At 37.3% G+C, this 24947-nt stretch overlaps 1 protein-coding gene across 4 annotated transcripts in view; it reads right to left on the reverse strand.

Annotated features, from left to right (window-relative positions):
* Positions 1–24947, reverse strand: part of GPBP1 (GC-rich promoter binding protein 1) — a 69236-nt gene that overhangs the window by 40502 nt on the left and 3787 nt on the right. The gene's annotated exons all lie outside the window — the stretch shown is intronic.

Consider the following 24947-nt stretch of genomic DNA (forward strand, 5'->3'; position numbering starts at 1 on the left):
AAGAAATCAAACTTTCTGTGCACCACAATGTCTGAGTTTACTCATAACAAATGTTTTATAGGGCGCCTGGGTGGCTCAGTTGGTTTAGCGACTGCCTTCGGCTCAGGTCATGATCCTGGAGTCCCGGGATCGAGTCCCACATCGGGCTCCCTGCTCAGCAGGGAGTCTGCTTCTCCCTCTGACCCTCTTCCCTCTCGTGCTTTCTATCTCTCATTCTCTCTCCCTCTCAAATAAATAAATAAAATCTTTAAAAAAAAAAAAACAAATGTTTTATATTTACAACTGCAGAATCTCGAAAATGAAATTTTAAAAAACAAAATCAATACCACTGTTAATCTTCCCTTTTCCAAATTCTTTCAAATATTGTTTCTATGTTTCTATGACAGACTACCAACTTGCTAAAATACTTTAAGAAAAATTCTCAAATATTATAAAATATTCTATTTTTACTATCCCAAACTGTAACAAAAGGTTAAGAGTAGGGACGTCTGGGTGGCTCGGTCCATGAAGTGGCCGCCTTCAGCTCAGGTCATGATCCCAGAGTCCTGGGATTAAGTCCCGCATGGGGCTCCTTGCTCGGCGAGGAGTCTGCTTCTCCCTCTACCTGTGCTCTCTCTCTCTCTCTCTGATAATAAATAAAATCTTTTTAAAGAAAAAAAAAAAAAAGGTTAAGAGTGGCCAGACACAAGAAATGGATACAAATGGTAACTCACCAGGGTAATGAAAATGTTTAAATGGTATAAGCTTATATGAGCCATGAGCTGAAGGTGGAAAAACCCTGATACAATCTGAGTAACCTGAGACAATCAATGCCAGTAATACATTTATGAAACAAATGTAAGAGTGTACCTACTCAAAATAAACTACAGAAAAATTCAGGCACTCTAAGCTCTAATTCTATTACCATCGTATACTACATTTTGAAGTCTTCAGAAATCAAAATGGAAACTAAAGTGTTTCTGGATGAGTAAAGGATTTTCATTACCTATTCTTACATGAAGCCTCATACTAAGCTGCTTTGTGATGTATATAATAGGATGTTACTTTCCAGTAAGCTTTTGTTGAAAAGTCCTAAAATTAGTTTCAACTAAATGGGAATGAAAAACTGCTTTTATAGTGTGTACAAAAAAAAAATTGCAGAGAATCTGAAATAAATAAAGCTAATCATTTTAAACAATCGTCAAGTGATAACTTATATACTAAAAACAATCCCTAGGAGACAAACCAATAATATTACCTATTCATTTTTGCAATGTCTTTAGAATTTTTAATTTAAATTTAGTTTTAAAAAATAAAGTATGAATAGTTAATGGCAAAAGTTTTCACGTTCTGAAAAAAGGTAAAGAACACTATCAGCTAATATTAAGGCATTTACACAAGTGAGAAGGAATCATGATAGGGCACCCCAAAATATGCTACTTTAACATAAGAATAGTTTTGAGCTGAAGGCATTTTAATTCTTGCAACTCCTTATCTTTCTAAAAGCAGAGCCTCCAAAAAGAATTTATCAGTCCCCTCCCCTGGAGCAACTCTTCCCTACAGACACACACACAAAATCAGCACCACACCCAGACATTGCCACAAACTTATCATTTCTCCCATCAATTCTCCTAAGGGCCCATTTACCTATCTTTCCAAAAAGTTATCTGTTTTTCCATAAGTGCCCTTCCCCCGCTCTCCATGGAATTAGGTAAAGAGTTGGCAAATTCTAACCACCCCCGAGTTACTCGGGAGGTAGGAGCACACTCTAAATTAAACTTGTTTGTTTTCTCTTGTTAATCTTTCTTTTGTCAGTCTAATTTACAAGGCCCCAAGCCAGGGAACCTAGTAGAAGAAATTTTACCCCCTTACCTGTATAAAGCCAAATTAAACTTTCAAAAGTGCCACCCTATCAATTTCTTTTAACTACACTTAGTGCCATCCAAATTAATTCTATCTTCCTTTCCCTGTGTAATATTAGGAGTTGAATTGTGCCCCTCCCACATATGTCCAAGTTGCAAGCCCCCCCACGTCTGAATAGAACCATTAACTGGAGATAAAGGCTTAATGAGATTAACTTAAATGAGGTTGTTAGGGTGGGCCCCAGTCCAATCCTTTGTCCTTGTAAGGGGAGGAAATTGGGACACATTGAGACACCAAGGCTGCACAGAAAGCGACCATGTGAAGAGGCAGCAAGAGGGTGGCCATCTGCAAGCCAAGGAGAGAGGTCTCAGAGGAAACCAACCATGCTGACAACTTGATCTTGGAAGCTGAGCTTCCAAAACTATGACAAAATCAATTTATTTAACCCACTCAGTTTGCAGTATTTTGTTATGGCTTCCCTAGCAAATGTTAAAAGAAATAAAAGGCCCAAAACTGACCTCTCCTAAGCCCTGCATTAACAAACCGAAAGACTTTATACCTAACCTGATTACACTTTAAGACCCTCCCAGAAAAAGGGGCACATGGGTGGCTCATAACGGTTAAGCATCTGCCTAGGCTCAGGTCATGATCCCAGGGTCCTCCGATCCAGCCCCCTGTCCAGTCTGCTGCTTCTCCTCCTCTCTCTCTGCACCAACCCCCCGCCCCCCTACCATGCACTGTCTCTCTCTCTCAGATAAATAGATAAAATATTTTTTAAAAAAATACCCTCGGGGCGCCTGGGTGGCTCAGTTAAGCGTCTGCTTTCGGCTCAGGTCATGATCCCAGGGTCCTGGGATCAAGCCTCGCATCGGGCTCCTCTGCGGGAGGCCTGCTTCTCCCTCTCCCACTCCCACTTCCCCTGCTTGTGTTCCCTCTCTCACTGTGTCTATCTCTGTCAAATGAATAAATAAAATCTTTCAAAAAAATAAATAAAATAAAAATAATAATACCCTCCCAGAAATGAAATCTTAACTGGTGAGTCTGGAATTTCCTGGTCAGCAGTAGTGAGGTAATCACCTGACAGACCCCTTCCACCATTTCCTAATGAAAGATGAGGTAATCCACTTTTTCCTTGTCCCTGGCCCTTTCTGCCTTTAAAAGTCGCCATTTTGTACAGCTCCTTAGAGCTCCTTTCTATTTGACAGATAGGATGCTGCCCCCATTCATGAAATGTTGAATAAAATCAATTTGATCTTTAAATTTACTCTGATGAATTGTTTTTTAACACAGACTAATACAAACAAGAATATCAGAAATACACTAATCAAAAATGTTTGTATGTATCAAGTGGTATTTACAGGAGACTGGGGGGATGCAAATTAGCAGTCCTATTAACGGTAATTCCAGGTTATTAGGAATCTTCCACCAGATTCCATTATACTGTCCGATGGTCCCATATGGACATAAACAATAAAGATTTTTAAATGCTGATGGCATGAAAATCCTAACTTCTAATCTCAACCTATTTACAACCAGTTAATGAACAAATACCTGAAGTCTAAAAACATCAACTGTAAGAAAATTTCTACAGGAAAAACTGATTCTGAAAAAATCCTTATGAAATATTGTACATTTTTAAGTGCATGTGCCTGACTTAAAAACCACTGAATAACTAAAAATCCAAAATAGAGTTCTTCAGATTGAAAAATGCACTCTGGCAAAAAGTACACAAATAGTAAGGTATTTCCTATTTCTTACAATGTTTTTAACTTCTGAACGCACCAAGTTTGTGCCAAATGTTTTCAATGAAAAACTCAAAACTGATTTCATCAGAATGAACACCAAACACTATCTTTATAATGGTTTACATTTCAGATACCAAAAACTTTAAAAATCACAAAGCCCGTCAAAAACATGGGGCGCCTGGGTGGCTCAGTTGGTTAAGCGACTGCCTTCCGCTCGGGTCATGATCCTGGAGTCCTGGGATGGAGTCCCACATAGGGCTCCCTGCTCAGCGGGGAGTCTGCTTCTCCCTCTGACCCTCTTCCCTCTCGTGCTCTCATTCTCTCTCTCAAATAAATAAAATCTTTTAAAAAAATGCAACATCAACAAATAGGTAAGGCATTTTAACTAATTAAGGCAGATTTTTATGAAAGAACAGGCTTCAGAGTCCAGTGGTCCTGGATTCAAATCAACTCAACCAGTTACTAGGCTGGATGACTTTGGCAAGGTAATATCAAACTGATTCTTCTCTTCACTAAAATTTAGGTGACTACGACTTACCTTCAACTTGGAAACTATTAAAGTTCTAAAAAGACATCTACCCTTTCTTACCAGATTACCTACATACAACCCTTTTAAAAAGGTGGTTTTTCATTTAGCCAAACTGCTCATAATCCTTCATTAATAAGAACCAGAAAATGACTATTCAACTTTAGTTCTCTTGAAAATAAGCCTGTGAAATGCTCCTTTCATATAAGCTTAGTTTAATATATTAATAAACTTCATTTAAAAAGTGGGTCTTCCTCTTCCTGATTCAGGACTAAAGCCATTTATATGAGGAAACACAAGAGGGTTCCAGACTGTGAAAAGTCAGAGTAGGGATGAAAGAGTATCAACACCTGGGAGTGGCCCAGCACAGAATGTCAGTGTCAAAGCAGGGTGAGGAAGGGTCCATGCAGGGACAGCCAGGGAACCCAAAAGAGTGGAGAAGGCATGGGGGGGGGGGCAGTTAGTGAGAAGCTTCAAGATGCTAGGCCGGCAGAGGTGGGTGTCCACATGTGGGTGGTGGCAGCGGCTACAACAGAAGATCAATTATACACAGGCAAAATGAGTAAGTACTGAGAATAAGGAAAGCTAAGTTTCATACTGTCAAAGAACGCAGTAGTAACGCAGAAAGGGTGAAAACTAGAGTGAATTTTGCAGTGTTATATTCTATCAGTACGATTAATGATTAATTCACAATCATATATAACATTAAAATATTTACATTCACATATACCAAAGTAACATTTGTTTATGTATATGTACCTCTCCCAACTCTGCACTGAGAGGGTGTGAGCACAGTGACTCTATAATAAATGAGCATACTTAACAGAGTCTTTTTTTTTTTTAAGAGAGTGCGCACACACACAAGCAGGGGGAGCGGCAGGCAGAGGGGGAGAGAGAAGCAGGCTCCCCGCTGAGCAGGGAGCCCGACAAGGGGCTCCACCCCAGGACCCCGGGATCATGACCTGAACCAAAGGCAGACGCTTAACTGACTGAGCCAACCAGGCGCCCTTAGGATCTTGGCTTCTAAAAACAGATTTCCACTAAACAAAAGCAGGGCTTTGAGAAATAGCTGATTCCCAGGGCTGGAGAAAGATGACAAAAATAAGCCTAGAATATTTTATCTTAGCACAAAGGAAATATCCAAATAATGATTATGAAATATCAAAAGGACATAGAAACCAGCTTGAATGGGTTCCCACTGGCCAAATCAGGACAATATGAGCATTAGAAACGAGAAAACACATGTTTAGGCCATTAACACAAAATGGTGAAAGAGGGAACTCCAAGAGCCTACCCACCCCTTCACAAAATCTCAAAGCAAAACTCAAAACAAAACTCAAAGCAAAATCTGTCAGAATCAGCTCTGTCAGAACTCTGAAACAAAGGCTTACAGCAATCAAGCACACTAAATCTAGAAAACAGAAACAGAAAACAGAAATGGTAGGAAAGCTTTGTAGCATTTTTACTTGCCCTTGACCCCCATCTCTCCGGGGCACAGTGGAGGTCCCAAAAAGGCAGTGTGGGACCCAGGTCTCTAGTTCTGGAGCCCTGTAGAACTTATTCTCACAGCATTATGTTTGTATAAACCTGTCTGGGGCTACCTAAGAAATGACAAGAGGCATTTGCCTTTGTTTTACGTAACATGGAAAGAAAAGCTGCTATTTAGCATTTCCTTCCAAATAGTAAGGTGCATGAACCTCCTCTTCCTTGGGACAAAGGTTTATAACTGAGTGAACAACAGCACACCTAAGGCATGGAAAGAAAGGGTGAGAGACAATTTTCTTTGGGAAATTATGACATTACAAAGAACTCCCTTGTAACAGGAGGCTTAGAAAACCACACAAATACCCAGGGCGAGACACATGCTTAAAAAAAAAAAAAAAAAAAAAACCTGAGAAGACCCTCTACTTTCACCTCAGATTATTCTTTAGAGTCAAAACAGGAAATGAAGACTAAGATAGTTATAAACACTGTGGCTAATCATTGAAGAAATGCCCTGACACAGACCTAATGGGCAAAAATTGGGAGTTACTTTTTAACTTTCCTTTATTTCTATTCCTTCTTGGCTCCAGACAGGCATCTGCAAACTAGCTGAACACGGCAAAGGTAAAAGTGGCTCTTGTTTGAAGAGCTCTCAGAGCAGCATTATCCACGGACAACAGAAAAAAAACTGCTACTGTATTGCACTGAAATTACTTTAGTAATGAACCTTTAGTAAGTCTTATTAAAAGGCTGCAACCTGTCTCAACAGTGCTGTGAGCACTAAGAGCTGGTTCCTTGTTTGACCCATGTGTGAAAAGATCTGTCATCTTTGGACAAGATAACATACTGATCCTGATGATAAACTTTTGTATTTTCTTTATCATGGATTTTTGCATTAATTTTTTAAATTTTACTAAAACATCTGAAAAACCAAAAACAAGAAACACTAAGCTAAGGGACCACAAGCTAAGGGACAGCGACTTCAGAGACTACCCAAAACAAAGAACACAGACTTTATAAAAATAGTCTCAAAAAGTCACTAAACAAACACCCAACTACAAACCCACAGTAAATAACCCTGAGGACTGGGGGGGAAACACATTCGGTTCCCATAGTCTCCAAATTACAATATTAAAAATGCTCTATTTTCTACAAAAAATTACAAAGCATTCAAAGAAATATGAAAGTATGGCCTACTAACGGGGGGGGGAGGAGGGAATGAAAATTACAAAACAGTCTCTCTGATGAAACACAGACATCAACTGTCCTAAATACAAAAAGCTAAAGGAAACAGAGAGCAAGGTCTCAAAAAAACAGAATATCCGTAAAGAGGTTAAGAATTACAGAAAGGAACCAAACATATTCTTGGACCAAAAAGTACAATAACTGAAATGAAAATTTCACTAGACAACTGCAAAGGAAGACCTGAGCCAACAGAAGGAAGAACCAGATTAAGTGTAAGATAGGTCAATTAAAATTATCAGTCTGGAACAGGAAGGAAAAAAAAGAAAACCACAGAGAGTCAAACCTCAATTTTGACCTCCAACTTTCTAGTTAGATTCTTCTTTTAAGCTTATTTTTTGGCTCAGTCGAAAGACCCTGAGGGCAAAGCATACCCAGAAGGGATGAGAAGCTACCCTCTCAAGCAATAAGGATTATCGTCAGCCAGCAAGACACCTCTGTCAGTGAATGACTCCCAGACAGTGATCGATTTGACCTTCACTGCCTACCTGCATGAACCCAACTCACCTTTGCCACACATTTTCCTTATATAAACCTGGAAGTATTTTCAGCATTTTGGAGACAATCTTTGAGATACTAGTCCACTGTCTTCCTGGTGTTGGCCTCACTGAAATAAATTCCTTTCTTGTTTCACCACTACTCTTATCTCTGCCTTTGGATTCTGTCAGCAGCGAGTGGGCGAACCTAGTCTGTTTGGGACCCCCCGAGACAGGTGCTCTTGCACCTCTGCTCCCCAGCTACAAAAAGACCTGTGGGACACCATCAAGAATACCAACATACACATAGTGGAAGTATATAACATACATATACTACCTATTAAAGTTCCAACATTCTTTTTTGCACAGAGAAGCCATTCTCAAAATCATTTGCAACTGCAAGGGATCTCCAACATCCAAAATAAAATTGAGAAGAATAGAGTTACAAGACTCACATTCCTGTGTTTCAAAACTTATTACAAAGCTACAAAAATAAAACCGCAATGGCGTAAGGACAGATACATAAACCAATGGGATGGAACTGAGAGTCCAGAAATAAAAGTCATACATGTATGGCGGCCAGTTAATTTTTTACCAAAGCACTAAGACCATTTAATGGGGGATAGAATGGTCTTTTCAACAGATGGTGCCAAGAAAGATGGATATTCGATGGACTCCTATTCACACAATATACAAAAATAAACTCAAAATGGATGAAAGACCTAACTATAAAAACTAAAACTACAAAGCTATCCGAAGAAAACATGGAGGTAAAGCTTCATGATCTTGGATTTGGCGATAGATTTTTATATATGACACCAAAAAGACAAACAACAATAGAAAAAAAGGCATTCATAAAAATATGAAACTTCCGTGGCAAAGGGTATTATCTAGAAAGTGAAAAGATGAATGAATGAAAAGAATGTGATAAAGTATTTGCAAATCATATCCTGCTAAGGGTCTAGAGCACTGTGAACTGTGTAAGACTGATGAATCACAGACCTGTACCTCTGAAACAAATAATACATTATAGTTTTAAAAAAAGAGACAGTAAGAAGGGAAAAATGAAGTGGGGGAAATTGGAGGGGGAGACGAACCATGAGAGACTATGGACTCTCTGAGAAACAAACTGAGGGTTCTAGAGGGGAGGGGGGTGGGGGATGGGTTAGCCTGGTGATGGGTATTAAAGAGGGCACGTACTGAATGGAGCACTGGGTGTTATACGCAAACAATGAATCATGGAACACTACATCAAAAACTAATGATGTTGGGCGCCTGGTTGGCTCAGTCGGTTAAGTGTCTGCCTTCAGATCAAGTCATGATCCCAGCGTCCTGGGATCTAGTCCCACATCAGGCTCCCTGCTCAGCGGGGAGCCTGCTTCTCCCCCTGCCCATTCCCCTGCTCGTGCTTTCTCTCTCTCAAATAAAATCTTTAAAAAAAAAAAACTAATGATGTAATGTATGGTGATTAACATAATAAAATTTTTAAAAAAAAGAATACATAAAGAACTCTTTCAACTCAACAACAAAGACAAAACATCCCAATTTTAAAATGGGCAAAGGACTTGAAAGACATCCCCCCATTAAAGAAAAAAAATAGTATCAAGTATTGATGAAAATATGGGAGTAACTGGTACCCTTGTATATTGTTACTGGCAAGGTAAATTGGTGCAAACACTGCAGAAAAGTTCAGTAACTCCTTAAAAAGTTAAATATATACCATATGACCCAGCAATACTATAAATATATATATTTATATATATATATGGATATGGATATACCCAGAAGTGAAAATGGGTATTCAAGTATTTGCACACCAGTGTTCAATACCAGATCTATTCACAGCAGCCAAGAGGAGGAAGTATCCCAAATGTCCATCAATACATCAATGAACAAAACAAAAATGTGGTGTATGTACACATATATTCATTATAAAGGAATGGTAAAGAATTAACCTCAAAAACATGCTAAGTGAAAGAAGGCAGACCAAAGGTCACATATTGCACAATTCCAGTTATATGAAATATCCATGAGTAAATCCAAAGAGATGAAAAGCAACCACCAGTTGCCAAGGATTGCAGGGAGGGAGGAATGAGGAATACTGCTAAATGGATACAGATTTTTCTTTTTGGGGGACAAAAATATTCTGGAATTTAATAAAGGTGGTTTTACACCAGTGTGAATGTACTAAATACCACTGAATTGTAGGCTTTAAAATGGTTAACTTCATGTGACTTTGATTTCAATAAGAGTGCTGTACTACAACCCCTTGAATAAAACACCATCAATCCAGATATAAATGCATACACTGAAAAATTAAAAAAGGTTATTTACACAATTTTAAGTACCTCCTACCCCCCCAAAATAAAAACAAAACCACTTATTACAATTTTGCAGTAAAATAGCCAGGTAAATAGCCTGGGAAATCTTTAATGAACAGATCAAAGTGAACATCATCAGTTATAGAACAAACTGAAATCGTGTGCCAAAACAGAATGCAATGACCGAAGACAGAACTGCTTTACTTCTGTAATATTCTAGTCAAAAATGCATAACCCAAAGAAGCACTGTCTGAACGTGAGAAATGCCAACTAGAGAGACATTATACCACAATAACTGGCCCATAATCTTCACGCATCAGGATATAAAAGGAAAATCATTTTTAAAAAATGGTAAGTCTGTGACACATGCTAATCCTAAATCTTCTGTGAGTCACATTTTAACTTTTAAAAACTATGACATTTTGTTCCACTGAATTTTGTTTTCATTGCTGTAATACCATAATGAAACTCTATTAATATTTAGGAGACACCTATTAACAACTAGGTGATTTACACTTTCCTAATAAAAAGTAAAAGAGGCCCCTCCCCTCTAGATTCTGATTCCACAGGTCTTAAGTAGGACCTACAATTCCTTTTTTAAACCAGATTTAAAGTGATGATCATCAGGAAAGGATGGTAAATACTGCAATAAACATCAAGAATAAAACCCCTGGGCGCCTGGGTGGTTCAGTCGTTAAGCGTCTGCCTTCGGCTCAGGTCATGATCCCAGGGTCCTGGGATCGAGTCCCACATCCGGCTCCCTGCTCAACAGGAAGCCTGCTTCTCCCTCTCCCACTCCCCCTGCTTGGGTTCCTGCTCTCACTGTCTCTGTCAAATAAATAAAATCTTAAAAAAAAAAAGAATAAAACCCCTACCTAAGGAACATGGCCTCTAAAGGAAAATATTCTATAGCTTGACTATTTTTTACATCGGACCATGAAACAATGTCCAGTAGCTTGTTATCAATATACTTAAAATTATAGATTAGATAGATATAGATTAGATAGATAACAGAACATTAATAAATTTCATAAGAACAAGAAATCTAGAATATTACAAATCCATCCTTTAAAAAGTTTCATCTTAATGTTTCCTTTAACCTGGAATTTTCTTAGACCCTTTCCTCCTCAGTTTACCCTTTTGTTAAAATATTTAATTATTTAAGTGCAAGGCTCCCTGCGGAGCCTGAAGAGGGGCTTGATCCCAGGGCCCTAAGATCATGACCTGAACCAAAATCAAGAGTGGGATGCTTAATCGACTGAGTCACCCAGGCGCCCCCTCAGTTTACCTATTAAATTTGTTCAAAACCTGTCCATGCTTTGCTCACCAGAAAAAAAAAAATGTTAGAGAACTGTGACTGTTAAATTGTTACATACAAAAATTGCTGCTCCAAAAAGAATTTTAAGGAGAAAAAAAGCATTACTGGAAACAGGATGCTTCTAATTCTCAAGTTTCTAGACTACTAAAGGTAAAATATACAAGGTAACTCAAGAGCTGTGAAACTTAAAATGAACTTCAAAAGACTTAATTTTCACTACTAAAAAATATAAACCCTACTCTATAAACAAATTTTTACGCATTGAGCTTTTCTTTCCTCATAAAACTGAAGTAGGTTAAGTCACCCTGAAATTTTGTCTAATTCAGCTATGAGACCCTTTTTCTCATAAGGGTTGGTAACGGTACATTTTAATTAAGAATTATACTGCAAACAAGCTGGACTCAACTGGAATAAAACTGAATTCAAATAAACTCATTTACTCAATAGCCAATGTGGTCAAAGTGCTAAACAGCGGAAGATACTTAAAGGCTCAAGAGGGTAGTCCCCCTAGAACATTCTAACAGAGTTAACAAATAATTGTTTAAAAAAAAAAGTGCACCCTCAAATCCATTATCAGAAAAGTTGAAGTATAAGCAAATTATCTGAAGTATTTACCATGAGAAAAATACCAAAGTTATAAGGGTTCAAATGAGGTAAACAGATACACTTTTAAAAAAAAGAACAAAAGATATACCGGGATCAGCTTAAACATGTTCTCTGAAAAAGGGGCAGATTCACAAGAGATTAAGTAATTTACCCCTAACCTACACAGCCAGTAATGACAAGACCTGGACAGTAAGAACCCTAGATCCTTCTGCCTCAAAAGCCATGCTCTTTTGTTCACTAGCAGTATCTCTCAAGTGATCCCACACAAATTACTGAAAGTTAACTCGTTCTCCTGCTCTGCCCTGCTCCCACCTCCAAACCCCACCACCACCCCAAATATATTTCACCCCAAATACATTTCAGAAAGTAACCAAGGTAACTTATCTTCAAGTTTCATTTTACTTTATAAACTTATGAAAATTCTCCTTCCCATAAAGAACCATTTCTGATATATTTGTTTGCCGAATGACATAATTCATCAATAAACATTTATGGAGCAGCTACTCTAAACCAGCACTTTAAACAATATTCTCCTCCATATTCTCCTCCACAGGAATGCATACTATTATGAAGGAACAGAGGGAAGAAGTAAGTGAAGAAGGCAGCAAGATTAGCTCATTTTTCCTGATACCAGAAGTGGCAATTACAGGTTTAAAAAAAAAAAGTGCAATTAATGGTAAGGCTTATCCTCAAACTACCAAAATGTGAAATGCAGCAGACTAAATTATGATAATATCAAATTAATTCCATAATTGGTTACGTTGTGCTGAAACTCCACATTAGATTTACAAAGAACAGTAGAAATCCTGAATTTGAGGACCGAAAGGGATGGAAAATTACTGACAAAAGTTAACTGTGAGAAAGAGAAACTGTGGGAAAAATTTTTATAATCTTTATAAAGATCTTTGTAAGATCTTAGGAAGGTCTTTCTAAGTATGACACACAAAACAGAAATGATAAAAAAGTATTTACATATTCAATTATAAGCATAAACACAAAAAGCATTCTACATGACAAAATTCACAACCAAGATCAAAGAAAACAACATGGGGGAAATACTTGTCACAAATAGCACATACAAAGAGTTGACTTCCCTTCTTACATCAAATGTTCCTACAAATCAAGAGAAAAAAGAACTTAAAAGATGAAGGAAAAATATAAAGAGCTGACAGAAAAGGGTCTTATGAAATATTTTCATTCTAATTCAAAAGAAAAAGGCAAAATGCCCAAAAAAGTCTGATACCACATTACTGCTAGAACTGTTAAGTTGGTATACCTCTATGGAGAGCAATTTAGCATAGCTCTCAAAATTACACTCAGAGATTCCACTTAGAAGAATGTACCCCAGGGATGCCTTCAGCTCAGGTCATGATCCCGTTAAGCACCTGCCTTCGGCTCAGGTCATGATCCCAGGGTCCTAGAATCGAGTCCCACATCAGACTCCTTGCTCAGCGGGGAGCCTGCTTCTCCCTCTGCCTGCCACTCCCCCCTGTGTGTGCTAGCCTCTGACAAATAAGCAAACAAAATCTCTTAAAAAAAAATGTACAAATGTACCCCACATTTACAAGGATGCTAGCATTGTTCCTAACAGTAAAAAAAAAAGAAAAGAAACAATGCACACAGCAAAAGAGATCTAGTTAAGTAGACATTAAGCCACCAATATAAAAATAGGGTAGCTTTACATATATAAATATGGAATAACCTTCCAAAATATTTCCTTAAGTAAAAAAGCTGTAGAGCAAGGTGGACCTCAAGTTACCACTTATATTAAAAAGAATATAATGTGCTTATATACACATAAGGTCTCTCCAGAAAAATACATAACTAAGAGTGGTTTCTTCAGATAAGAACTACAGCTGGGAAACAGGCATGAGGGGGTGACTATTTTCTAAAAACCCTTGTACTTTTTGTAATTTGCACTAGGTACATGTATTCAAAGTAATTTTAAATTCTCTTTACTCTGACTTGACTTTACCATTTCTTAAATCCTCTAACTTTAACATTACCCATCTTTTTCTGAAGTCAAGTAAGCCTAAAAGGCAGCATCCAAAGAGCAGCAAACAAGCTTCAACAAATGAATTTAAAAATGAGCCTAACACTTTGAACTAGTCATTTCACAAACAGTTCAGAGACAGGATCCTTGATATGAAATGAAAGAATTGGAAATTCAAGTACCTTAACTTTTTCATTATGAAAACAATAGCCTAAAATATATACTGAATATATAAACATACAGATACACACACACACAATTAACTAGGCAATTTCTTTAGGGCTTTGACATAACCTTTTCTTCAAAAAACAAAACAACAACAGGTTTTTATACAAGGGCATCTGGGTGGTTCAGTTGGTTAAGTGTTTTGACTTCGGCTCAGGTCATGATCTCAGGGTCCTAGGATGGAGCCCTGCATCAGGCTCCCAGCTCAGTGGGGGAGTCTGCTTCTCCCTCTCCCTCCGCCTCCTCCCCACCCCACCCCCACTCGTACACCTCTCTCTCTCCAATTTTTAAAAATCTTAAAATAAAAAAAACAGGTTTTTATATAGATGTGAAACACATTTTTTTTTTATGTGAAACACATTTTAAAGTTCCCACTGTCAGAGTACTCATCAGTGGTAGGTACATACTGTAAATAACAGAATACGTTAGGTAGAAATCTTACCTTATACAAAATTTTAGTCTTAAGAACAGCTATTTAGGTAATTCTCTAAATTTGAGCGTTAAGTTTTAGTTTCACATGTCAGGCACTGCCTTGACCTATAGCGATAACAAACCTTATATAAAATACAAACCTTAATCTCCCAAACACATAGAAAAGGGACAGTGTGAACTACCACTGCAGTCCTAACTTGCTCTCTACCAACCTAAGCCAACTTTGGCCCCAACAGACTATGTCCTCTCATCAAACTGTCCTTGAAGGTCCTGATTTAAAGGACAAGTTGAGAACATTTTCACTCCCATTTTCCCATTTCCACAATGTCCCTATAAGGACTCATTTTAATGGAAGAGACCAAAGAGTAATTCATGTGAAAAATCTGAAAACTACTGCTTGACTTGGAAAAATAAAGGCAACTAAGTTTGCATACGGAAAGTCCTTAAAGACATCGTGACTATCAGGAGAATGCATTTTTCAAGTTGTTTTCAACCTAGCTAATATTCCATGAAACAATTATTTTATCACTCACTGTAACAGCTTCAAGTTTAGCATCCTTGTAGAGCTTTAGTAAGTAAGGAGCCTTGTAAGAAATTTTTAACATGCTCTTCTTAAAAGAACCAAATTGGGATCACACAGAAAATTTGTGGTATCAAAAATAACTGAAACACTGTGGACACAAACCTCCTTTTGTATCTTTGAGGAGTAAAGATTATGTCTCCTCCTCAAAAAAAAAAATTAGTTAATACAAATTCTCATGGCCTTTCTAATTTCTGAAAATGAGCCAAAAATTCTGTTCGCTCACTTGTTTCAAAGTTACTTCCTTGAAACCTAAAGTGTGTTTTATATCTTTTTAAACTTGAGAGGACAATTTCACTAGGTTTTAATCCCTCCAACTCAACAGTTCAAACTAGGTAGCATTTTTATATTAAGATTTTATTTTTAAGTAATCTCCACATCCAACATGGGGCTCAATCTCACAACCCTAACTGAGATCAACAGTCAACACTCCCTATTGAGCCAGCCAGGTACCCCTAGGGAACATTTTTAAAGGCAAGGTCATAATGAATAAGCCCTTATCAGTCAGTCCTTTCAGGACGCTAACAGCAAATCCAAAGCCAGTCTCTTAATCTAGCAAGCACACTAGAAGCTCATATTAACTAAATCTAGGCAGAAAAAAACTGCTTCTAAATAATCGGACAACAAATCAACTAGGCTATTAATAATCCCCTAACAAATTTCTCCTAGTCCCCGAACAGTTAAACTGCAGTTCTATAATAAAAATACCAACTGCACATACTCAATTCTGGGGAAAAAGTAAGTTAACCTAAATTATCTAAGATGTTAATTCTTTTACTCTGCAAGTAAGTGCACTAAGGATATAACAAATGAGACAAGGTCCCCTGCCCTCAGAAGAGTAGGTGACAAATATGAGTAAAGTAAGCCAGATAATTAGAGACTGTGCAATGAAAAAAATAAATAGGATTAACAGATAAGAGAAACCAAAGGGCATAGGAAGGGAGGTTACCCACTTTACACAGAATGGTTACAAAGTCACCTAGAATCTAACACATAAACCAAAAACTGAGCTAACAAAGGGAAAACAGAAGAATGAACAAGCATAAAGGCCCTAAGACAGGAAGGAAAATGGCTAGTGTTGAAGGAAGACAAAGAGGGCCTTTGAAGACAAATGGTCTAGGAAGACATTAAGGAAGGTTGCACAGAAATGGAGGGAACAAACAATTCTTACAGGCTAGCGTCTGCATGTTATTCTTAAATCCAGTGGGCTATGAACAACAAACTACAGGGGTGCAAGAATGGCAGAGGAACGAAGTTATAAGGCTACAGCAATAGTTCAGGTTAGAGAAGATGGTGGCTTAGACAAGTCCAATGGCAGTGGAATAAAAAGGGACTTATTTCAAAAAGATTTGCTAAATGATTAGACGGGAGGAAAAGTAGAAATCAAAGGTGATTTCCAAGTTTTTTAGCTTGAACAGATGGACTGTATCCATTTACACTGAACTAGGAAAGAATGTCTGAGAAAGTATGGAGCTAAGAAAGACTCAAAATGAGTGAAGTTTGGGATATATTAAATTTGTAAACTAAGTGGAGAGACCAAGAAGGCTGTTAAAATGCAACAGAATATGGGAAGCGCTCTGGACTGCAGATTTAAATTTGAGATCATTTGCATACCATAAACTATGGTACCATTTCCCAGGTTACACAAATATTACCTCAGAAGAATGTAATGCATTGTGCTTTCATCAATTTTAAACATGTTATAAAATGCAATCTAAATATACCTAGTTTGGGGTGCCTGGGTGGCTCAGTTGGTTAACCATCTGCCTTCGGCTCAGGTCATGATCCCAGGGTCCTGGGACTGAGGCCCACAGGCTCCCTGCTCAGCAGGGGAGTCTGCTTCTCCCTCTGCCCTTCCCGCCCCCCTTCATTCTCTCTCTTGCTCTCGCTCTCAAATAAAAAAACCTTTTAAAAAATAATAAATGCAACTGGTTTCTGTTTAGTTCTGTGCCTTCAATTTACATTTACCTATGCTCCCAATCCAGTCTTCTTCCTGATCATAATGGCCCTCAACCACTACTATCAACGTGATGCAGCCATAACAATACGCTAAATAAAGTCTGTATCATTTTACAATTTCAAAGCATTCAGCACTCATTATTTCACTTGAGTCTAATGATAACCTTGTGAAGCAGGAAAAGAACCAGTTTTATTAGGGCAGGAAATAGGAGTCTTATAAAGGCTGCCCTGGCCATCATCAAAAGGCCATTATTTACTAGAAGGGATGAAACCACAATTCAAATTTAAGGACTCTATTTACTCTGCATTCACAGAAAAGAGCAGACCAAGTAGAGTTCAGGAATCTTACATTTTTGCCTCATCTGCTACTAAATGCTCAGCACAAATGAAACAGCAGGCATATAGTAGGCACTAAAACATCTACTGAGGCAATGAACATCTTCTCTAGCAGACTAACACTCAAGAAATCCCAGAACCTCTGGCGAATCAATGTTTTAAAGTCAGTTGAGTTGACAGTTTGCATCCTCCTTTCTCATTTCCAACATAGAAATATTATCATTTATTTCAAAGTATGTTCAAGTATAAATTAGATTATACCTAACACTTGAAGCCACACAAAGATTGCTCCATCAATTCAAGATGGCATTATTTTGCAACAGGTCTTATTTCACAGGCCCATAAAAACAATTTTAGTCCACACTTCCTATAAAAGATTTTTAAAAAGACTTCATCAGGATTTTAAAATAAAGCAGAAAAATTCAAATGCTAGCATCCACATTTATCAACTATGGACTTAACATATATAGCAATAGTAAGTACACCAAGAGTTCCATACATACAGGCAACTGATTTTCAACAGAGGTATTTCAAAGTGATTCAAGCGGTAACAAAGCCTTCTCAACAAATGATACAGGGACAACTGGACGTCGTCTACAGTATTTAAAAAAATAGAAAGAAAAATAACACCTCAAACCTTTGCTCACACCACACGCCAAAAAAAAAACATTCAAAATGCATCAAAGACCCACAGTATAAGCTAAACTACAAAATTTCCATTGGAAAGGAGAAAATCCTGTGACCTTGGGTTAGGGAAAGATTTCTTAGGACACAAAAAAAAACACAAACCAATCTTACTTCAAAATTTAGAATACCTGTTCTTCAAAACATACTATTAAGAAAATGATGGCGGGGTGCCTGGGTAGTTCAGTCAGTTAAGCGGCTGCCTTCTGTTCAGGGCATGATCCTAGGGTCCTGGGATCCAGTCCCACAGGGCTCCCTGCTCAGCGGCAAGTCGGATGCTCCCTCTCCCTCTGACCTTCCCCGTGCTAGTGTGTGCACTCTCTCTCTCTCTTAAATAAAATCTTAAAAAAACATTATTAGGGAAATACAAATTAAAACCACAGTGCAATCTCAAACTATACACCCACTCCACAGATAAAATTGAGACTGACATCAAATACTGGCAAGAATGCAGAACTACGTAACCTACATTTCTGGTGCAAATGCAAACGGTTCAGCATTCTGTAACACACTGGCAAGTTTTTAGCAGAGTCAAATACACAAAACTTGTATGACCCTGCAATCCCATTGCTGGGTAATTTTCCCAAGAGAAATGAAAACCCTTCTCCTCACCAAATGCAGCATGCAAATGTTCATACAACCTCTATTCAGAATAGCCAAGCACTGGAAACAACCCAAATGTCTAGTAACCAGAGAACGGATAAACATTTGTTGTGTATCCAAACAAAAGAATACCACTTAGCCATAAAAAATATTGGGTTGCAATACATGCAATAACATGCATGAAAGAAATCAGAAACAAAAGTGGACAGTGTTTGGTTCCCTCTTTATGAAATTGTGGAAAACAATACACAATACAAAAGACAAGAAAAACAGACTGGTGGTTTCCAGAGAATAGGGTGAGGGAAGACAACGGTCTGTAAAAGACAATAACGTAACTTTCTGGGTGATGTAAATGTTCTACATTCTCAGGTGGTGGGATTACACAACTGATTTGTAAAAAAAAAAAAAATCTTCCAACTGTACAAAGAGTGAATTTATATATGTAAATTATACCTCAATACACCTAGTTTAAAAATGGGTTCACATTCCATTAAAAAAAACTGAATAGGGACACATTCTTTCATAAAAACCAACTCCCAAAATGTTGTTATTATAAAAACATACAGTTAATAGTTTTTCCCTGTATTACTTTGACCCTAAATTTATATTCTCTACTCTGAGGAATTATAAAGTAATCCCACAATTTTCCCTCTACCTTCAGGACCAAGTCCACCAATCCAAACTGAACACTGATTTTTACCTTCAATTTGTAGTAGAGGAAAACTGAGAATTACTTTCCTTTTGGTCATTTCTACAAATACCAAATACCGTCACTGCACTGTATGACAGCTTTAATGTTGGCTAACTGCCCATTCAACTGAAATGGCAGTAAATATTAGAAAGATAAATGAAACTTACTCTAATCAATATATTATTAATCCACCTGAGGGACTTTTCTTCCTAAAAGGACAAGAGTACTTAAGAACACTAGTCACTTGTCTCTTTTAAGAAGGCCAAATAGAGTGTTTTGGAAATTTGTGAGAATGTTTTGGAAAAATCAGTCTTCTAGAACTGTCACATCCGTGCTACATATTAAAATTCATTACTATAACCATCTTATCTTTTTCACTTTAGGAGCATATTAATATGATCTTATGTGCATAAAATTTTATTTCAGGTTAATAAAGGGGACTTTAAAAAGTACTTGTTATGAAAGTTCTATGGATCTGATTGGATCCTGTACCACTGTCTCTAGAACTGTGCTGTCCAATACGGCAGCTAGGAGCTACATGCTTTTGTTTAAATTTACATTAACATTTCACTTAAAATTCAGTTCCTCATCTGCACTAGCCACACTTCAAATAAGGACATATGCCTAGCAATTACCACACTGAACGGCGCACAGAATGCTTCCCCCATTTCACAAAGTTCTATTGGACAGCACTACTCCAGAATAAGATCTACTTAGAACACTAAGAAAATTAACTATAACAGAATACAGATAAGCAAAATTCAAATCCCTACTGTCACTTACTGATGACCTTAGGTAAATCAATCTCAAAGTTTCTTAAATCATTAAATGGAAATAGCATTTACTTCACATGGCCACTAGGAAAAGCAATTTCTAATCTAATCTAATCCTCATATTCTCACCTTAAAAACTTTAACTATGAGCCATCATAGGTGAAGTCTAGACTCTGGATATACAGAATGCGTAGGTTCAGAAGTATCACTTACTGATTGTGCGATCAGTGATTAAGTCACTGATTCGTGACTTAAATCTCTGTGCTTTCATCTTCTCATTTGTGAAATAAGAACAATAAGGCATTACCACCCACAAGAATCATGAGGATTAAAGAAGTTAATTCACTTAAAAGGCTTAATACAGCCTGCAATGTGGTAAGCATTGATAAATAGTAGTTATCAAAATCTAGTCATCGTGACAGGTACTGATTTCCAAAATATATCAAGAACTCCTACAACTCAAATTTAAAAATGGGCGGAGGACTTGAATATACTTTTCTTCAAAAAGATAAAATGGCCAATAAGCAAATAAGAAGACCTCAGTAATCATTAGAGAAATGCAAATCAAAACCACAATGAGATACCACTTCACAACCACTAGGATGGCTATTATCAAAAACATCGAAAACAACGTTAGAAAGAATATGAAGAAAGTGGAACCCATGTGCACTGCTGGTAGGAATAAAAAATAGTGCAGCCTTGATAGCTAACAGTATGGTGGTTCCTCAAGGAATTAAAAATAGAATTACCATATGAACCAGCAAGTCCACTTCTGGTATATACCCAAAAGAATTAAAAGCAGGAATTAAAAAAAAAAAAAAGGCAGGGATTCAAATAAATATTTGTACACCCATGTTCACAGCAGCATTATTCATCATCTCAGAAAGGTAGAAATAACCAAAATGTCAATTTACAGATAAATGGATAATCAAAATGTGATACATACACACAATGGATTATTCTTTTGTCTTAAAAAGGAAGGAAATTGAGTCTACCACATGCTATAACATGGATGAACTTCCAGGACATTATGCAAGGTGAAATGAACCAGTTACAAAACAACAAATACTGCACAATTCCACTTACAGTAAGTGCCTACAACAGTCTAATTCATAGAAATACTAAAGTAGAATGGTGATGGCCAGGGCTAGGGAGGGGGGAAATGCAAAGTTAATGTTTAACAGGTACACAGAGTTTCAGTTTGGAATGATGAAAAAAGTTCTGGAGATGGCAGGTGGTGATGAACGCACAACAATGTGAATGTACTCAATGCCACTTAAATATACACTCAAAAATGGTGCTTTTTTTTTGCCATGATAAAAAAAAATTTCCCTCATTACAGTGATTTCAAGATTAGTATGAAAAGGGGGGGAAAAAAACCTTACCTCCAAAGCTCAGACTATAGCTATAAATGTAGAAAGATTTAAATCTCCTGAATCTATATAAATTTAGAATATACTTTCTTCTCTAAAGTTGTAACAGCCCAACCTACTAATTGTGGAGTGAAGACTGGCTAATTCCAACTATGCTGACAACTACTGGTTGGGAAAGATTACCTCCTACTGTGGTTTTTGTGAATATGTCCACAAATTCTTTAGAGAAAAGATGAAACCTAACTACACTCCTTGGTTTCAGGCTAGATTTAATGACTTGCTTGGAACAAAAAGAATGTGGCAGAAATGACTCCTGGAATAGGTCATAAAAGATACCCTGGCTTCTACCTATCTCTGAGATCACTTGCTCCAGGAGCTACAGCTGCCACATTTTAAAGAAACTAAAGGAGGGGCACCTGGCTGACCTAGTGGATGCAACGCTTTTCCTTGGGGTTGTGAGTTCGAGTCCCAAGTTTAGTGTAGATTACTAAAAAAAACCAAAACAAACTAAAAAACCCCAAGGAGTTGAAAGGAGATCCACGGGTGGTTAGGAACTGAGTCCTCCAGACAACAGCCAGCATCAACTGCTGCCAGGCCAATGAGTCCACCATCTTGGAAAAAGATCCTCCAGCCCCTGTCAAGCCTTCAAGTATCTGTAGCCCTGGTAACTGTATCTGAGACTTTATATTAAAGACCTAGAGGGAGCCAGAACCACTCAGGTAACGGCTGCCAAACTTCCCACCCACAGGTATCATGTGAGACAATTATTATTTTTTTTAAACTCACTTTATTTATACTCATTGAAAAGCAAACTAATTTCTTTAACTAGTATGCAAACGTAGAGGCAAAGACAATTTTTCAGTTTAAGAATTTTTTTTTCCAGTTTAAGAGGTTTTTTTTTCTTTTTGCTCCATGCCCAGCATGAAGCCCAACATAGGGCTTGAACTCACCACCCTGAGATCAAGACCTAAGCTGAGGGGTTCCTGAGTGCCTCATTCAGTTAAGCATCAGACTCATTTTGCCTCAGGTTATTATCTCAGGAGGGTTGTGAGATGGAGCCCAGTGTGGAGCCTACTTTAAAGTCTCTCTCCCTCTGCCCTTCCCTCTCCCCTCTTCTCACTCGCTCTTAAAAAAAAAAAAAAAAAAAAAAAAAAAAGACCTGAGGAGCAATTAAGAGTCAGACACACTGACTGAGCCATCCAGGAGCCCCTCAGTTTAAGAAATTCTTAAAAGTGTATGTCCAAGTTCTGAGTTTCAAAGGAAACACAACATATTTAACAATTTTAAAACTTTTTCTTGCTAAAAATAAGTACAGAAAAAACTTTTAAAAAAGGTTTCAAAAAAATATAAACTGAATTAAAGGGCAGAAAATGAAACACCAAAACATCACACTCACCAAGCTGTGAACAGAAAGATGACTCAAGAACAAGAAAATGAGTGGGATACCTTGTATAAAAAGACCTAGCAATTACTTGAAAGGATATAGAGCAAAAGCCTCTAACTATTCTGCTGGGTGTGGCAGCTAACAAAAAAGGGGAAAAGCAAAGCAGGTAAAACTGAAAAACATCCAACCACAAAAGGTTTATCAGTAATTCTAATATTTTGTTTTTCTTGAGTCTCCTGTTCAAAGTAATGGACCTGCTCCCCAGAAAAATACATAAGTGCTCCCAAAATGATCGATTTTAGAGAATTTTTAAACCACTGTCTCCCACACCCACCTATGTAGCCAAAAAATATTGACATTAGGAAACCCTGACATATAAAACATTTCAAAAAGGGGAGAAAGGGACAGGGAATACACCTCTTTCCAACCTGCTCTCCCTAAATATGCCAAATCCACCACCCTAAGTGAGGGCTGCTGAACTAACGAAACCAAGAGCTATCCTTCTGGCCACAGAAGAGACTACGGGGAAAAAGAGAATGGAGTTAAAAGGCAAAGAGATTTAGTTCATTACTTTCTTGATCAAGGACCAAGCTAGGATAATAAATGAAACTGGAAATGGGGAGGGGCAGGGTAATGAATGGGTTTCCAGTAATGCCACTAACAGATACAAAAGAAGAAACAACTTCAGAGTAACAAATACTGATTTGACATGTATTTATCAGAATCTCAAAATACTGGAAATTAGAAAAAAACATTACATATATTACACTTCACAATTAACAAAAAGCCTTCATATAAATTATTTCCATCAGTTTTCTGGAAAAGCCAAGGCCAAAGAGCTTTGGTAAATACACAAGGTCACACAGGCCCCTTTCTAGATTTTCCAAACACTAGACCAAAAATCTCCTAACTCCCAGCCATTTCCCTTTTTCTAATTACTACCCTTACCTGGATCTAAATTGTTATTTTAAAATTTTTATCAAAAATTAAACAGAAAAAAGGTAGTTATGTCCAAGACAAATAATCTGGCCTGGGTTTAGGGTCTATCCTCACTTGCTAACTTTACTCTCATACTAGAGGTTCCCATCCTTATTCCCTCTGTAACTCTATTTTTTTCTTGCTTCTTTTCCCATTTCTGATATTTCCTTACTATTCCTTCTTTCCTCCATTCTCAAGTGTTAGGAACTTTAAACAAAAAAAAATCTATGGAATACATCAAAAACTAATGATGTAATGTATGATGATTAACATAATAAAAGTCTATGGACTAATCTCAGTTCAAAACCAGAGAAAAGGTAAAACAAAGCTAACATGCATTTAGCTTCACCCATGTGCGAAGAGAATGTGGGTGTGTAAGATAGAAATATAACCTGAAAGTACATTTTAATTTTTAGCTAACTAAAGTTTTACCAGATAGTTACAAACAGCAACACTAACAGTACCGTCTCTTCTACCTTTTAGCTTAACTCCAAGTTCCACTAGTAATCAATATTAACCAAAAAGCAGTATATACAAGAAAAAACAAAAATATCAGGGATAATGCTCAAATAGGAGTTAATGAAGTACAATTCACAAGAAAGCAGTATAGCATAGTGATGAAGAGTACTGAGCCCTCCAGTAAGAGTTGGAGATTTGGTCAAAACTTCTATCTAACCCCCTGTTCCTAACCAAGTTACTTTCTCCCAGACTCAATTTCCTAAAATCTTAATTTTCTCACCTGTACAACTGTAACTATAATAGCACTTTCTTCATAGAATTATTGTAAGAGCTAAAGAATACTATGCAAAGTTCACAGCAAAATACGTGACACAATCATCATCTATAAATGTTAATTACTATGATTATTATTTTTAGACCTACAGTCTAGGCACAGGAGATTTAAAAAATGGAGTAGGGTAGACAGGAGGGGAAAAGGTGGGGGAGGGGGAGAAGCAGCCCAGCAATTGTCCAATTACTACTGCTATTTTAAAGCCAAGAACATAATAAAATATTTATCAAAACGTTCAAGTAAGTAAATCTGTCCATGAACAATTGCTGTAAGCAAACTTCACGGATGTGAGACTATTCAAAGATTAAAGTTAATTCTTAAAAACCCTGTCTCTGGAATTATCTTTATCCTGGTAACATGGCTTTGGATAACATCAGTAGGAATAATTTAAAGGAAAATAATCATAAATAATGTTCTTTTCTATGAAAAAAGATCATTCATTTCCACTTCAACTTTTTAATCACATTTAAGAGGCATATTCCTGGACCAGTAACTTGAGAAATGCATCTAACAGCAGTCCCTTCTGAAGGGAAAAGGTGAATGGTCTCGCCATTTTTTTTTTTAATATAAATCAAGGTGAAAGCTCAA

Source organism: Callorhinus ursinus, unplaced genomic scaffold (genome assembly GCF_003265705.2).
Source record: "Callorhinus ursinus isolate GAN/ISIS: 27379988/994484 unplaced genomic scaffold, GSC_fseal_2.0 scaffold23, whole genome shotgun sequence".
Lineage (NCBI taxonomy): Eukaryota > Metazoa > Chordata > Mammalia > Carnivora > Otariidae > Callorhinus > Callorhinus ursinus.